This window comes from Parambassis ranga, chromosome 10 (assembly GCF_900634625.1).
Source record: "Parambassis ranga chromosome 10, fParRan2.1, whole genome shotgun sequence".
NCBI lineage: Eukaryota > Metazoa > Chordata > Actinopteri > Ambassidae > Parambassis > Parambassis ranga.
In genome coordinates, this window is record NC_041031.1 from 18722264 (window position 1) to 18739146 (window position 16883).

The window sequence follows — 16883 nt, forward strand, 5'->3', positions numbered from 1 at the left end:
CTCCTGCACCCCGCCCCCCTACAAAAAAAAATCTGTAAGTACAGCAAGTTTTTCAGAAATAGAAAGCAGAATAATGGAGCAGGAGAGGGAGATGAGAGGAGAGGGGGGGATCAAAAGAAAAGGGAAGACGAGTTTTGACAGGTGGTTATGCGACCGAGCACTGTCATCTATAAATGTTGGACACAGATTTATAAGGCTTTCTTGGGGACATGTGTCTGAATGTCTGCCTCATCTATGGGAAAACTATCCAAAGTGACGACCATAAGTCTCCAACATTTTTTTTTCTCCCCCTCCTCCTCCTCCTCTTCTTTGTTTTTGATCCCTGCAACCTCTGGAATTGTCACAGCATTGTGCAACTGATACAGGGAGGACATGCTATATCGGAATTACAAGCACAGCATTGCACACATTTTCCAAAAGTCCTAACTGTCCACCTCGTCACGTTTCACATTCGTCTGTGGAGCTTTTTTCTTTTCCTGAGCTGAAACTCACAGTGGCAGCAGGGAGCTGAACAGAGATAGCAACCCTGACATTTGCAAATTGCTTTTTATTTTCCTTTTTTTTTCTGCTTTTTCACTTCACTGTCACAACTTTTTCAGACTTTATGAAAATAATTGACAACAGAAATGCTAGATGAGGTAAATGCCAGCACGCAAATAAAGGTATGTCTGGAAAAAATGTCAAAATGTGCTGCTTTGCCTTTCACAATATTTAGATTGGGATCAAAGGGATTTCCTCTTATTTATTAAGCTATACTCGTGTGTGACAGACAGATGACGGCACATTAAATACGATGGGAACATAAAAATAGTAGGTGGGAAAACAACCTATTTCAACAAAGGCAGAGATTTGATTGTCAAAATCTGCACAAGATGTAGGAGTATACCATTTATTATACAGACTATAAAGGGAATATGTGAAGGCACACCTGCCAGGCGCGACATATCAGACTGTCTGCTGTTATGTGCTTTGGGTTTTTGTCGGTTACTTTACTACATATCCAAAACAAGTTCTCTATATGTTGGGCTTTATCTGATCTTAGCACTGCTCTCACATGCTAACTCTTTCTATAAGTACAAACAACTGTAGCCCAAAGGCTACACACAGTGTTGAGATGTCACACTCTGAGCAGACCAAAAAAAATTTTTTGTATATATTTCATTTTAAATTGATAATTACTATTAGTTTTTACTCTACTGAGTTGTATGATACCTTCTTTTTATTTATTATCATTAACATTTACACTCTTTTCATGCCATTTTACCAAAAGCACACATAGAAATAACAAAATTATGTCCTGATTTTTATGCACTTGCATGGTTTAGTGGGACACTACTATAATTAGAAATATTCCTGTTGACAGGAACAATGACAATGTTCCCCTATGCTGCTATGCTCAACTTTTTATACACCTGTTCAGCTAAACATCAGAAATATTAACATCATAATTATCGCACGCATCGACAGTAAGAAAAATCAACTCTCACACCTGTGAAGACATAGACCGAGGGACAGATATACTGTACAGCCCTGCGGCTATGGAAGATCGGCCCACTTAAGTCACTAAAGACTGCCAATGTGAGGCCCCTGTTTTATCAGCAAATCCTGGCCATTATACGCCTAATGCCGGGCATTGCCTGTGACATCCCCGGTCTTTCTCTGACACGGTTAGCTTTAGCTTCTGTGTCAGTGGAATATACTGAGCTTCAGTAGAGGACAGCACTATACGCTGTGCTTTAGTGTCTTGGAAGGACAACTGTTTTTTTTTACGCTGCATTAGTGCACCATGCAGTGACAAATCTGGCACAGCAGGGTGTGTTGTTCTGTGTAGAAAGTATTAGCATTTTTAGATTTATTTAAAAAGCTGTTGTGTGTTTTAGACTTGACTGATTTTCTGACTTGGCCTTAAAATGGGTTTCATGTTTGTTGAATTAAATCTTGAAAAATAAAACGAATTCACAATTGCAATAGTATTGGTATAATTATGGAAAATTCAGTTACACAAAAATTAAAAAAAGGACCATGACTAACATCCTAATTGAAATTTCTACCAGTGATTTCCTGCAGACACACTGATGAGCCAATTTTTGTGTTTCTCATCACCTCCAACATGATTTTGTGTTCATGGCATCAGTCAGATATGTCTGTTTCTTCTTCCTTTTGGTCTTCAGTTTTATTCTAAATGATATGCAAGCATTACATGACAGACTGCAGCATCTTTAGAAGCTTAAAATATGGCATATTTACCTACACATCATGTCAAAACTGACCCAAATCCAACTTTTAGACAATGCAATGGAAGAGCTAAAATCAATCTTATCATGTATTGTCAGAGGGTCAAAATTGTAATGTTTTTAAATGAAAGGAATATGACCTGGACTTACAAAATCTCTGCTTCCACCGCTCAGAGGTCTTTTTGTAACACAAAACCTGTGTAACCCTGTTAATGACTGTATCATGCTTGTCCCCATTGAACCGTGCCAGACCATATGTTTTGCATTTTGTAACCTGTCAATCGTGACAGCGTTTTATAGTTAAGTTGCAACAGAAATAGACAACAAAGGGGGGCAGGATTAGACGGACCACACATGTCTATTACCAAAGAGACGCACAAACACACACACATACAGAGATATATGCGTGACAGGTCTAAGCTTTTGTTGTGTTTTGTCTGACAGCAGCAGTAAAGTAGTAATTGAGAGATTAGGTGTAAGGTGCTATCATGGCACTCCTTTGTTTGGTCTTTCCCATATTGGTCACATAGCACATTACCAGCAGACGTGAGATAGAGTCACACATCGTTTGGTTTATTCTTAGTTCTATGGTCTGTTACTTAATTGTTTGCAAAGGCATGACAATATTAGCTTCTGATGTATCCCATTGTGAAGTAGCAGGACAGTACAATCATCATTTTGTGTGAACAACAAACGTAACTGCACCATCCTAAGAACTGTGCCCCTGCAGTCATTTGATGTGGTAAAAAGGATGAAGGCAGGGGGAAGATCCTCCTCTCTCAGACCCTGGGTGTGTTTACTCCCCTTAATCCTGGAGAAGTTCACATGCATGAGGAAAGCACTGGGAGATTTAGCAACCTCCCAAACCTGCTCAGATGACAGTTCATCAGCCACATGGGGCTCGGCTAATTCCTGCAAAAGTTTTATTTTTGTGATTCAAATGTTTTTTTCACCAGAGATTACAGAACACGTGCCCTCGTATCACATTGAATTAGGCTACTAACCAAGCGGTTAATGATTTAACTGGACAAAGTTTTTTTTAAATTTTCATTTTCATAGAATTCTCTTAATCCTAATCTTAATCTTAAATCTTCACCTTCTTCCTTGCAGCATATCTTTCAGAGCAAATAAGCTTGGACTGGAGAGAAAGATGCATATATTATGTAGATGTACTGGTCTCTGTGCAGACAGTCTGTGTATTAGCTTAGGCTAACAGCATTTTTAGCCAGGTATAGATAGCAGATTTACCAACAAGAGTCCATTTATTAAAGTAAAACTACTGCACATTTAAAAAAATAATCCCTTACCTCCCCTTCTTAGGAGTTCAACCAGGGTATTTAAATGGGAACATTATGTTTTTAAAGGCATTTAATATGGTGAATATAGTGAGTTATAATAAAGATGGGATATTATTTTTAACTTTATACTGTACTGTCTGTGTATACTGTTTAATGTATCTTCCCTCGTAAAGTTTTCTTTTCTTAATCCTAAATTAAATAATTTCCAGGTCAGTGGCAGAGAAACACTTTGTCTCTGCTGACTGAGCTGTTACAGTATGTCTGCTTTTTTTTAAAAAACATTTCTCTCTTGGCTTGACGTATCTTCTATCACTTGCTTCGCATAATTTCCAAGGTTTCCTTAAGACGAGAAAAAAAAAATGTAAATGCATAGCCTGCCTGTGTGCTGTGAGTCATTGCTACCTTCATCATCATTCTGTTTTTCTCCTTCTCCTCGCAACGCCTCACTGTTGTCCAAAGATGAGGCTCCCAAATCACTGTTCTCTGGATCACTGCCAGACCACAGAAAGATTGAGCCAATCCCAAAAAACACACTCCGAAGTGAAACACTTTTCTTTGGCTGGTAATTGTGGTGAGCAGGAAAGAAACCTGAAATGATCCATTGTAGGTGCCTGAGCCCATTATTCATCCTCGAGCTTCCCACAGTTTCAATTACAGAAACTCTGACTTTGACTTTGAATATATACATTTTTATGAGAGGCCAGAAGTCAGAGAGTATGATAGTATGTGTGAGAGATGGCATTATACTGTATACTACACACACAACCCTGGTGTGTGTGTATTTATGTAAAGAGCCTCTTTTGATGACAAAGACAGGCCAAATGCTGACTCAGTATACGTACCCCGTGCACAATAATAACACAGTCTCATGCTGACTGACGTCTTGTTGAATAGACTGATTTGAACGTCTGAACACAACAGGATGAGTTTACTAAGCGAGGCCTCAAAGGCGTGAGCTGCTTGTTTTGTTCCAAATATTTAGTGCTGCAAAATGTGACCCCCCCACCCCCTCTGGATCCAGAAATCCTGAGTGCCTTTGGGAAGTTTCTCAGATGCTTTCACATTGTCAAGGCCAACGTCTTTGCCTGCAAAACACACAGATTTAAACTTTAGCAATGGATTAAACATCAAATATGTAATCCTACCGGGGAGGTTTGGACATGGGCAGTGTTCTCACAACCTCACACTGAGAGAGCCAACAGTTCGCTGCCATCGGCTTTTTAGCTTCCTCGCTTTCCCTAAAGTCTCTCCGTCACCCCTCATCTTAGCCGGAGTCTCTGCGTGCTGCGTGTTTGCCTATACTTCCCAAATCCCGGAGAGCAAACAGGAGCATGGGCAGATTAGCTTAATATCATCCTTGGCACTAAATACACAAAAATTAAATGTCATCCGTGTCCCGGGGTGTCGTCAAAATAGGAAAGTCAAACCGGGGCTGGCCTGCTAGATAAGTGCAAAGGGCAACATTTCAATCCAAAAATAATGACATATTGGCATTTCTATCTATCTATCTATCTATCTATCTATCTATCTATCTATCTATCTATCTATCTATCTATCTATCTATCTATCTATCTATCTATCTATCTATCTATCTATCTATCTATCTATGGATTTTAATCAATAATCTGGCTGTTTTTGTGGATGGCATGGGAGAATAAGCAAATGATTGGGAATGAGAGCTAAAGCTAATAAGCAGGCCATCACTAATCTCTTAAACAAACCTCCTCTCTCCCCATGTGGCCTCTTTTCTTGCATTATAAATAATGTATATTTTGCCAGCAACACACACACACATACAACACACACACACACACACTCAACTGCAACCCCCACAATGTCTCTTTTGACTTTTGAGTTGCCGGTAGAGTTCAATCTGGTCTTCAAACACATCTTATTTTCTGCCCTCCCCCCTCCACAACCTTATTGGTTTACTTTAATTAGTGATATTGAAAGCAGGGGGCAATAGAGGAGGGGTAGTGGTGGTGGTGGTGGCGTAAATACTGAAAACAAACAAGAGCTGAATGGGAGGATGGTGGCGGGTGCAGTCCCGATGCTGCTGCGCAGACGGAAGAGGACACATGGTGTAAGCAAACACTCGTAATTGCATTAGATTCCCCTGGCACATGGGTAATCTAGCCTTCCCCTGTCCCAGAACACAACAGGACACATCTCTTGCTCTGTTTGTTGCTCTCTCTCTCTCTGCTTTACAAATTATTAATGCAAAACCTACAGTACAGTCATTGATCATTCAGCAGGCATGGTGGAGCAGTAATTATCATTCAGGACCCTGAGGTGTGGAGTGTCAGTGAGTGCACTTGTATGTGTGACTGCATACATGATCGTGTCTGTGTGTGTGTGTGTGTGTGGAGCATGTGTGCATCCCATTAAACAGTTGTGCTGTTTGATATTTCATTCCTCAGCTCACATGTCTGGAGAGTATGAGCAAACACATTTGCTTGAAAGGGATGTTCCCTGAGCAAACTGTGGAAATCTGGCCTTGATGTGACTATCAGTGTGATAATTGGGATGTTGTGATACTTCACTAGGACGCCCGGGCACCTTCTGAAGTGACACCTGATTTTATTTTATTTCTTTTTTATTCTTCAGATGATTTGGTGTTGACTTTTTTTTTATTTATTTAGAGCAAAAATGTGGTGCAGCTGTTACAAGCTCCACTAGGTGGTGATGTGATTATCCACAATAACCCAGATCCTCACATCCACATTATAAATACTCCAAGTTAATACTATCAAATCTTTTTTAAAACATTTGTTTGCTACTGCAAATACACAGAACTTTTTAAAGAGTTAGCACAACAAAAAAGACCAGATTGCCATGTTTACTCCTACGTAGCTTGTTAATCAAAATTATTCTAGGTCTATTATTCAAGTGCTTATGTACTCTCTATTTTGACAGAACTTGAGCTTTACATTGATATTTTAGAGATATTCCTTCTTGTATTTTTCAGCATTAAATTGCTGCTCTTAACCAGACAAAGCTACACAACAAGCTACAAATCCTAAATTACAAACTTTTTACATGTACACACAAAAGCAACAAATAAAGCATTTTAACAATTGCCATCAAAATAATCCCTGCCCACCGTATAATGACTTCTATTATGGTTTTAATGCCTGGTTCTGCCGAAAAAGGCAGAGCCAGGTCACCGCAAACACTAATGAAAAGGACGGTGGAGGAAAAGTCTCAGATCTCTGATGGTATTTAGCGGATATGTGAGGCTTTGAGGCAAAGCCGCAGTGCCAGAGGGTTTAAATTTGTGTGCCCCCCAGGTCCGGTGTAACAGAAAATAAACAATGCTTCCTAGTTATTTGGACTTTATTAAGACACACATATAGTCCCCAGCTGAGAAAGGCTTTATACATGACAAGTGGGTCCGGTCAGATTTGAAGTCACATACACTGGTCAAACGTGCATTAAAAATACATTTTACAGCAGGCGTGTGTCTCTTGTGTGTACATAAGAAATAAGCAAAGAGAGACCAGGCCCGTACCACAATCCAATATTGCTTCATCAAAGCTAACTGATTATGTTTGTGTTATTAACTCCGCAGTGCACACAATTAGCTTCTATTGACCGCCCCCCTATAATCACTACCACTCGGATTAAGAACCACACAAAATGCTTCATCTCTAATGACTGACAAACAAACAACCAAGAGGAGACGGGGAGAGAGCAGCAGGAACACCCACAGAGCTGCTTTTAAAGTAATATCCTCTAAGCCCTGGACACCCCGACAAACTCTGTCTTGTCTAACCTGGCTCCTCACCTGTTTGGAAACAGCCAAATGGCCCAGAGTAATCCCTCATCCCCAAGGGTACTGGAAGCAGATTTACCCACCCCAGAGCTCTGTCCTGCCCTGACAAGTTGCTGTACTGCAACGAGGCCCTTGGAACACCCAAAGTCTGTGTGTTATGTTTGCTTTTAGATATTTAGTCAAAAGTTCTCAAAAAAAGGAACTCAGCAAGAGTATAAATAGAATACACCTCATATTATTTATTGGGTAAATACTTGGTGTGAACACCATTGAGAGCCACCACGCTTTATGGCTGATGTGTTTTGTTTGCGTCCCACCCTGTCAGCACACAGACAAGGCCCCGTCTCTCGGCTCATTTAGAGAGCAGCTTTAACGGCTGCAGTTAGTGGCAAAGGGATTAACCGCTCTATCCGCTAATTGGAGCGTCTCAAAAAAAAAAAAAAGTTTGAACCAGAAAATGTTGCCTAATGATCAGTTACAGCACCTCTCTTTGAAAAGCGCTGGAAACATTAAAGGGAGGGATTTGGCTGATGTCATTCATTTTGATGCATGAGTTAAATAGTGCATGTTCAAAGCAAAGTGTTGCAACATACAATGAGATAAAGAGGAAACAACTAGTTCTGCTTGAGCAAAAGGTGTATTACTATGTATTCTTTTATGAGTGCAGTACAGATAGAAGACCACCAGGGGGAGCAATGTTACACAAAACAGACCATACAAAGAAGCCTTTTCAAGTCATTACATAGAAACTAACCAGCATGTTTTCACTTTAAAATTCAAATGCACTGTTATGCCCCCAGATATTTTATTAATAATTATTATATTACCTTAAAATGTGTTGCATACATAATCTAAGCTGTTTTGCTATTAAAAGAAAGTCAGTTGCAACATTACACAATAGTATAAATTCAATATCAACCAGGGCTAAACTTTTAAAGTTAAGTAGCTGTAAGGGAAGTGAGGGTGCTATTTTATTTAAAGTGAAATTAATTTCTAAATGATTGAATGCATCTAGCTTGATGAGAAATTGCACAGATCATAACTTAAGTTATACCAGTTATGTGGTGATAAGAAGTACAAGTAACTTTAGTCTACATATGTACATACATACATATTATTATTATTATTATTATTAATTATTATTGTTATTATTATTACTAGTATTAATAATAATAATGACTTTAATTAAAAAAGAAAAAATACAGAAATCAGAAAATAAAAAAACATTTTATTTGTATGTAGACAAAAATTACTGCTGATGTCAATTTCATCAATATATAATTGGTATAACTTAAATTATGATCTGTATAATTTCTCAATAATAATAATAATAATAATAATAATTTACTATGGGCTGCCACGGTGCTGTAACGCTGCCAGCCTCTCTGTGTTATTAGTCTTATCTGCCAGCTGAACCACATTTGTCATGTGACTGCATTTAAGCTTTTATCATCCGAACCTTCACTCACGTTCACATTTTGTTTTAATGGCGTGTCTCTGCAGAGATAAGTCACATTAAAAGGAGCCTGTTCAATTTGCTACAGCAGAAGCTATTCATCTTGATTTGCATGAAGAAACTGGAGGATCCTTCATCATTTTTTTTTTCCCCCTCTTCGACGAGCCGTTTTGTGATTGTGTGTGTTAGTCAAACCATGTGCATAAGCACTGCTAAAGCTGAATTTATTACATCTGGACTTTATTTTCTTCATGCCCTGATGTGTAAAATTGATTTCCTCTATCGATGATTCTTCCGCTGCACTTCACTTCATGTGGACATTTTGTTTGTTTTTACTTGAATCCTGAAAATACCCCCTTTCTCACTCTGCTGTCAGTAAAACAACTTATTAACTTAAAAACAATAATTTCCCAGGAGCACGCCACACAGATGCTTTTTGCCAAGTCATTTTCTCTCATCCACAATATTTATTTCAGCCTTAATTAACAGAATGAGGATTTAGTGTCCTTCAAAACGTATCACTCAGAGGACGAGTTTGAACTTTTGCATCTCTCTAAATGAAAAAGGAGTTTGTTAAACTGCCAAAAAAAGCTTCATTAAAGCACACTCATAGCCAACACTCTCACCTGTGTGTCTGCTCTGACCATGCATTCTAAAGTTATTATCCCACATGAGTGCAGATTACTGTATTAAGTTTATTTGTAATTTAGTTTTCTTTAAAAATTGGACAGTGTTCAGGCCAAAATGTTACAGTGTCTGCTTCAGAAACAGTTTCTTGGCAGGTTTGAAAATGCAACTGAAGCAGCATTTAATGTGTCACCATAAAACTCTCCTCGTAAGCCATGTACATTCCTTCCGCATTCTCCTGTCTTTCGGGCAAGGGTCGTGACTTCAACTGTTTAATGGTGCAGAAAAATCTGGTGAAACATTTTTCTTCTTCTTCTGTTGAATCAAAATATACACACCACAACTCCAACTTTATACATAAGCACTAAATATGTTTGTACAGACACCAGAAAGTCTAATGGCTGCACATAAGTTTGAGACAGAAACTTCATCAAAAGTCTGTCTGTGATTGCTGACATCTCCAGCTTTTGTAAGTATACAAAATGTGACTTAAAGGACCACCGAGTGAGATATAGTGACATCTGGTGGTAAGGTTCGGGTTTGCAACCTATCTTGTCCGATCTTCTACCATGATTTTCACTTACTCACAGTGACATCAATCAGATAAAAATCAGATGATTTCATCTCTAATGCCTCACATGCACTAGTGTGCATTACATGCTTTACCAGTGTGTAGTGGCACCTGGTGGAGCATTTAGGGACTGCAACCAACTGCAATAGGCCTCTCTTGCCTTCTCCAAACAAGTTTTGTGTATAACGGCATCTCTTCCACCAGTGTCCGTCCCTTCTGGGCGTTCTCTGAATAAAATGCTAATTTTATGAATACTGTATAGCATTTATGCTACATCGAACATATTGGAGGTCAAAGACCCCAAATTCTGACCAATATATCATATATACTATGTAAAAAAGCCAGTAACAGGAGCAGGATATAAACTTTAAACCCATTCTGTATGTATTTTATAAAAATATGTATCCTCCTCCATCCTGTACGTATGCTTCAGCAACTCCAGACAGGTTCATATCAGGCAGAGGAAAGTTGTGACAGCATGAATTATGTCCCCGCTGCCTGGTAGAGATGTGCTTAAAAAAGTACTGTGGAAAACACATCATAAAATTTTACAGCATCAAAGCATGGGTGCAAAGGGAAGCACTATAAATCTTCAGTCTCCTTCACAGCACCCATTCTCTTCACTGTGTGATTCGACAGCCTGCATCAGGTGCAGGCGGTGGAGTCGGTGAAGTCCTCACAGCAGGTGTGTCACTAAACTCCTAAAATATTTTTTGGCTTTATCTCCGAATTGAACGATTAAGCTTCATATTGGTTTTTCCACAGTGCTGTGGCAGAGCTTCAAGGAGAAATGTTTATGATGTGTTTCACAGCGGTCGGGAAGCAGCAGATGGATTTTAGAGAGTGTGTTTCAACTTTATTTCAGGTAAATCCACACAGACAGATTACCTTATTGTCTTTCTCATTTACAGGAAAGGCCTGACAAAATTGCAGTGAAAATCACATAAGCACTGAGCTGAAATTGCTGAGTAGGCCAGTGACAACAAACCTGAATAAAACATGCAAGCAATCTTAATTTTACTTGCTTTAAAAAAGAAAACGCTCATTAGATTGTGTTCAAATTTACCCCTAAAGGTGGGTTTACAACACTTCTACACAATCCGGATGTAAACATGCATACAGTAATCTATTTTTTTGGAAAGTACAGCATTCCTAGACACATGCGTATACTGTTTGCAATACATTTTGTGCATGTTGCCACTATTCCAGGGGGTTTCTGACGATCGTTCACAGGCACATGTGAAGTAAGTGAGGATTAGCCTTCAAAGAAGTGACGCTGTTGTTGTGTGTAATTAGGATGATCTGAGGGTTAACGTTTATAAATGAGCCTTTTCAGTCCTCTTGTCAACAAAGTTTTATTTCTCATGAATCAAAAACTACGGGCAATTTAGAGATTTTATGTTGTGTTGCTGTTTAAATGTTTACTCAGCAGTCCTCATCATGGTTTAGGTATAATTTTCTGGATACAGCGTAGAGTGGAGTAGAGCATTATAATAAAACAGACTCTAATCTCAACATTCTCAACAGACATCAAGTCATAAAAGAATGGAGGACTTGGCAGCGTGAGGCAGCTGAACATCTGGCTAATTTTTGGAGATTTAATGGTACAAAACAAAACTTTAAAAAAAAAACAAATAAAAATAAGAATTGGAAAGAAAATATGGAGACAGTGCCATCACTGCCTGCCTCTGTCCGGCTCCCATGTTAAGCAGCTGCACTGTTCAGACATGATCTGTAGCAACACTGACCCAGACGTTATTCACTGCAACCATTAACTGCCACCTCAGTGACTGTGGTGTGAAATATTAAAGTTGTCATAGTGATTTTAGCAGTGGGGAGCTTGGAAACCACTTAAAAATGACTGCTGGACAGATCGTAGCCTTTATATGCTCATCCTTTTTGTCTGGCCATAGAAAGAACACATCCTCACGAATAAACAACAACATGTGGACAAATTGCCCAACATACAAAATGCTATGTTTTTGCTAACTGAACACGTGATCATATTACCTGATGTCATCTGATCGTGGGACTGAAACAGCTGCAAAAGTCCAAGTAGGGAGCGCTAATAGGTTGGAGCTGGTAGTTGTAGATGTGGCAGACATGTACTGTGGAGTCTGAGGTTTGAATCTGCCTGACACCATGAGCTGTTTTGTTTTCACCTGGAGTTAAGTTTGTGCAGAAGTATTATTGAATATTATTGACTACTATTGTTGACTATTATTGAATCAGGGATTCAAAAAAAGACAGTAAGGATTTAGGTAAAGATGATCTTCCATCCATCCATTTTCTACCGCTTATCCGGGACCGGGTCGCGGGGGCAGCAGTCTAAGCAGGGACACCCAGACTTCCGTCTCACCGGACACTTCTTCCAGCTCTTCCGGGGGGAATCCCGAGGCGTTCCCAGGCCAGCCGAGAGACATAGTCTCTCCACCGCGTCCTGGGTCTTCCCCGGGGTCTCCTCCCAGTAAAGATGATCTTAATTCATAACAAAAATAAACTCCTTGTGCGGTTGCTCTTTTTTGGCTAACAAGTTCCTGCCCCCATGCACCCATGCACCCATAGCGATGTGGAAATACGCTCACATTTTCTGCTTTCAAGGACTGAAATATTGTCATCTTACATTTCCCTGGTGAGAAAGGGATCATTAAAACAACAGCTCTAATTACAATAGAAATAAACTCTCTATTACTCACTACTATCTGGCTTTTCCGCATTAGGAAAGAATAAAACAGGCTTTCATTCCAGGACCATATGACTCCACAGGCATCAATCACCATCTTTAGCTGACAGATCAAGCTGCATAAAAGCACTGATTTCAGCCTGTAAAGACGATGTGGCCACAGGAGAGAAGCTAATGCTGCCCAGTGCATTAAGTAAACTGAAGACCTGGAATGACGTGACAGGCAGTAACATCGAGTTTATTTAGACAACAAACTAAGCTCAAGCTCAGTGTTACTATACGCACCTACTCTACAACTCTGTAATGACATCTATCATGGCTGTTGGGAGATTTGATACATTTGTGGTGTGACTCTGTACCACTGAAGGCCTTTTCGCTAACTAAACATGGCAGCACACTGACAAATTCAACACTCACCTACTCACTCACTCACTCGCTCGCTGCTATTTGAGCATGTAAGAATATACACGGCTACAACAGATAGCCAGGCACTCAGCTGTTGATTGAGAAATCGCGAGCAAAACGGGGTGTCGCCAATTCCAAAAAGGTGCAGAGAAGTAGATAGATGGCTCTGAGGCTCTGAGGCATGTCGCCCAGCTATAAGGGAGCCTTCTGATACGAGCAGATGAAAGAGAAACCTGCTCGGAGAGAGCAGAGGAAGAGGCATAGTAAGCGCTCCTTACCGACAGGTAAAAGGCGCAGCTGACACAAACTGTCAGCCAACTCCCACACAGTCTGGCACATTAGCCCGAGCAGCAGCAGGAGAAGGGGACCAAGCGCAACCCCTGCAATGCTGAGAAGGGAAATATATCTGGCTATAATTAAAGCAACTCAGACATATTAATGGCTATTGACATGTTCTTTACACTCTTAGTGTGAATCAGTGTACTCGTGAAATACCCATCATCACAGAAAGCCATGCCAAAGAGGCCTAATTACCTCAAAACATTTATTTTCAAAGCAGCTTCTATTCATATTACAGAATCGTTTTTTTTTTTTTTTTTCTGTGGTGGCCACTGCCGGTCACACTGCCTCCAATACTCACTTTCAGATCACTGATATAATGATCCACACTGTGGATAATGAGCTCTGGCACTTGACCAACCATTGTTGCTCTGCATGTTTTAGTATTTGTTTGGCTCTTCTCTCTCAACAGGGCACTTAATCAACTGTAGATCCCTCTGAGGTACAATAGCATCGTTGAGCTAGCACACTTAGCCCGCAGAGACCGCAGCTGACATTTGTTTTAGACCAAAGTGACCCTTAAAGTGGAATAACAGAGATTACATGACACGATAGACGACGCTGGCATGCAGCATTGAGTGCTGTGAGTTTACCAGAATGATTCTGAAACACACTGAGCTGATCACAACTAGATGTATGGAGCACTATATATGCTACATTCTTACAGATTGAAACAATAGTGACCAATATTAACCCTTCAATTAAAATGTAAAATTTACAGTGTACCCTGTCAGGTTCAAACACTGCTTTCCAGAATCTGAAGTTTATCTTTAGCATGTTTTGAAGAAATGTGCTTGGCATATTCTCACAGTCTTATTTTTCTTCTTCTTCTGTTTTTTTGCAGTGTGATTGGAGGAATTTGCAGAAGGCTTCCATGAAAGTCTGCTGTCTACAAACTCAAAGTATTACTGAGATGAGATGTCCCACCTGTGTGTATGTGCACATTTGTCTTAGAAGTTATGCACATGTCCATTTATAATCATATGTGCACTTGATTAAATAATAATAATAATTGAATGATTAAATAATAAATGATTGAAGCTCATTTTTGATATATTTAGAAACATAACCCCAAATATCCTCTGTGGAATGGACATTTTGAGAAGGCTCCATATAAGATTTGAACCCCTGGATTTGACTGCTTCATCCGATCACTGTTCAAATGGTCTGTTTGATATTTAATAAATATATTTAAAAATAGAATTTTGTATTCTAGATGGTGACATATAGTCAAGTCTGCCTCTATAGCTCGATCCAAACAGCAGGCCAGTTTCAACAGCAGTGTCAATCCAGTGTAAATATCTTGGCCAGGTGTGCCAAGATCCAAAAAATCCACTTGCAGCTCAGCGTATATAGGCTGTGCGTGTCTGTGTGTTTTTATTCCCAACTGTAGAGTCTGGAGGAGAAAATCAAGCTGAATCACCAAACAAGAGCAATAAATGCCATCACAATAAATATCACCCTTGCATCAATAATGGACTTCAAATTATTGACTGTGTATGAAGAAGAAGAAAAATAAACAACTCAAAACACTCTTTTTCTCTCCTCATTATTCCTGTTATTTTTCTCATTATAATTAACATGTTTGTTATTATGATGGCTCAAATCTGAGATGTGAATTTGGGGTGACTTTCTTTTTTTTACATTTTCAATGTGAACATATTGCATGATTTTATTGTGAACATCACAGGAACGGGACCAAACACTCAGAAGAATCACTGCTTGAATGATACTTTCTATAAAGCAGCAAACATAAGCTCTTAAGAGTTTTTACAGTGAATATTTAAGGAGGAGTCTAGTGTGCAACAGTGATAACTGGTGAAGTTGTGTATGAGCTGGATTTGCCAGTTTGAATGAATAAATGACACTGCCAGCAGCAGACATACAACTATGGAAATATTTGGCTCCTGCTTTGTGAAACAAAATGGCTTCTCCTTTTCCTCACAGTAAATATAGAGAAGAAACCTCAAAACAAAACAGTCGAGAGGATAACCATTGATCCCCATCTAAGCCACGCTCAATCACACTTAAACGGGGCGGCTCTTCCTACCAGAGGAACCAGAACAAACCTTTAAGTCGACAGCTAATGCCCGGTTTAGTCCTCTCTCTCCCTCTCTTTTTCTTTCCTTCCTAAAAAGTGCCATGCTACAACTTAATACCAGACGGGCTCACGCTGGGAGGCTGGGAGGTGCTATCAAGGCCCGGCTTCACACACTCGAGCCTCTGCTTTTGCTTTGCATTTTGTTGTCGCCATTCTTCGCCTCACCCCCTCCAATTTCTCTTTTGTGGGTCACCGAACCCCGGGACAAAGTGTGTCTGCCCCACCTCCTGATCCTCGGTCTCCAAACACAGAGACCACCGCGGCACACATAACGCTGGAAGATGACATTTCCTCACCCCTGAGACCCTCACCCCTCCCTCATCTCCCCTAATCCAATCAGCAAGGCCTGAGTTTTTCTAATATACTGGCGGTCTCATACTCTGACTTTATCCCTGCAGCTGTGCCGGACCGCTCATTGGCAAGATTAGGGCCTCTGCAGCTCCTCTGATCATGTATTTCAATATGAATGGGACCAATAAGGGGGTGGATTATGGCTTAGTTACTTTAGAAATCCAAGGCCCCCCTTTGATGCCCCTGGGTTTGAGCGGCAATGGCAGAACCCCGCCTGGCCTGCATGGCGTGGCTGCAACGCCACCTGGCAGTCAAATGTTTGCTCATATGCGCTCATTAAACAACACCACACTGGCATTGTGGGTACTGACTGCGGGCCTGATGGCGAGCTTTGGCCGCAACCAGATGGCACCGTCACCAGTATGCCAGGTGGGGTTCGTCGTTGCCACTCGTGAGATGTCTCATGGACAGAGGATGGGGGGGGGGGGGAGGAGGAAGAGGAGCGTGTTGCCAAGTAGGAGCAGAGTAAACAAAGACACATTCCAGTTACCTTCACTGTCACACAGTTTCTTGCTCTTCTTCTTCTTCTGCAAAGATTTTAAACATGAAGAATTACCAACACTTCTGCCTCCAAACTCATGTTTGGAGGTGTCCTGAAAGCATCGGTCCCACTAGGCAAAGCTTTTAATTAGCTGTTGAGGCCTGTGTGTTCCTCTCAGCAAGCCCTCCTGCCCCTGTGTCTCAGGGCCCTTTGTGTGTGTGTGAAGTGCTAGAGGTGATTAATATTTGTTTTCCCTCCTCTGTAGGAGAGGAAGACCCAGCTGATCCACTGTGACCCCTCCTTAATCCCCAGCAGGTCCACTCAGTCTCCCCGTTTCCTTCGTCTTCTTTGGATTTTTCAGAGGGCGCCTGGACCCCATACTGACACTTAAGTTGGAAAGATGACTCGAGACCCATCATGTAGAGTTCAGAGTTGAGCCGTACGATGACAAGTCTCTTTATGAAGGGTTTTATTTGTTGTATTATTGTTCCCAAGTCAGGTGACACTGTGCGTGGATTTAGCGCTGCCAAACTAGACTGGAACAGGAAGTTTATTTTAAAGT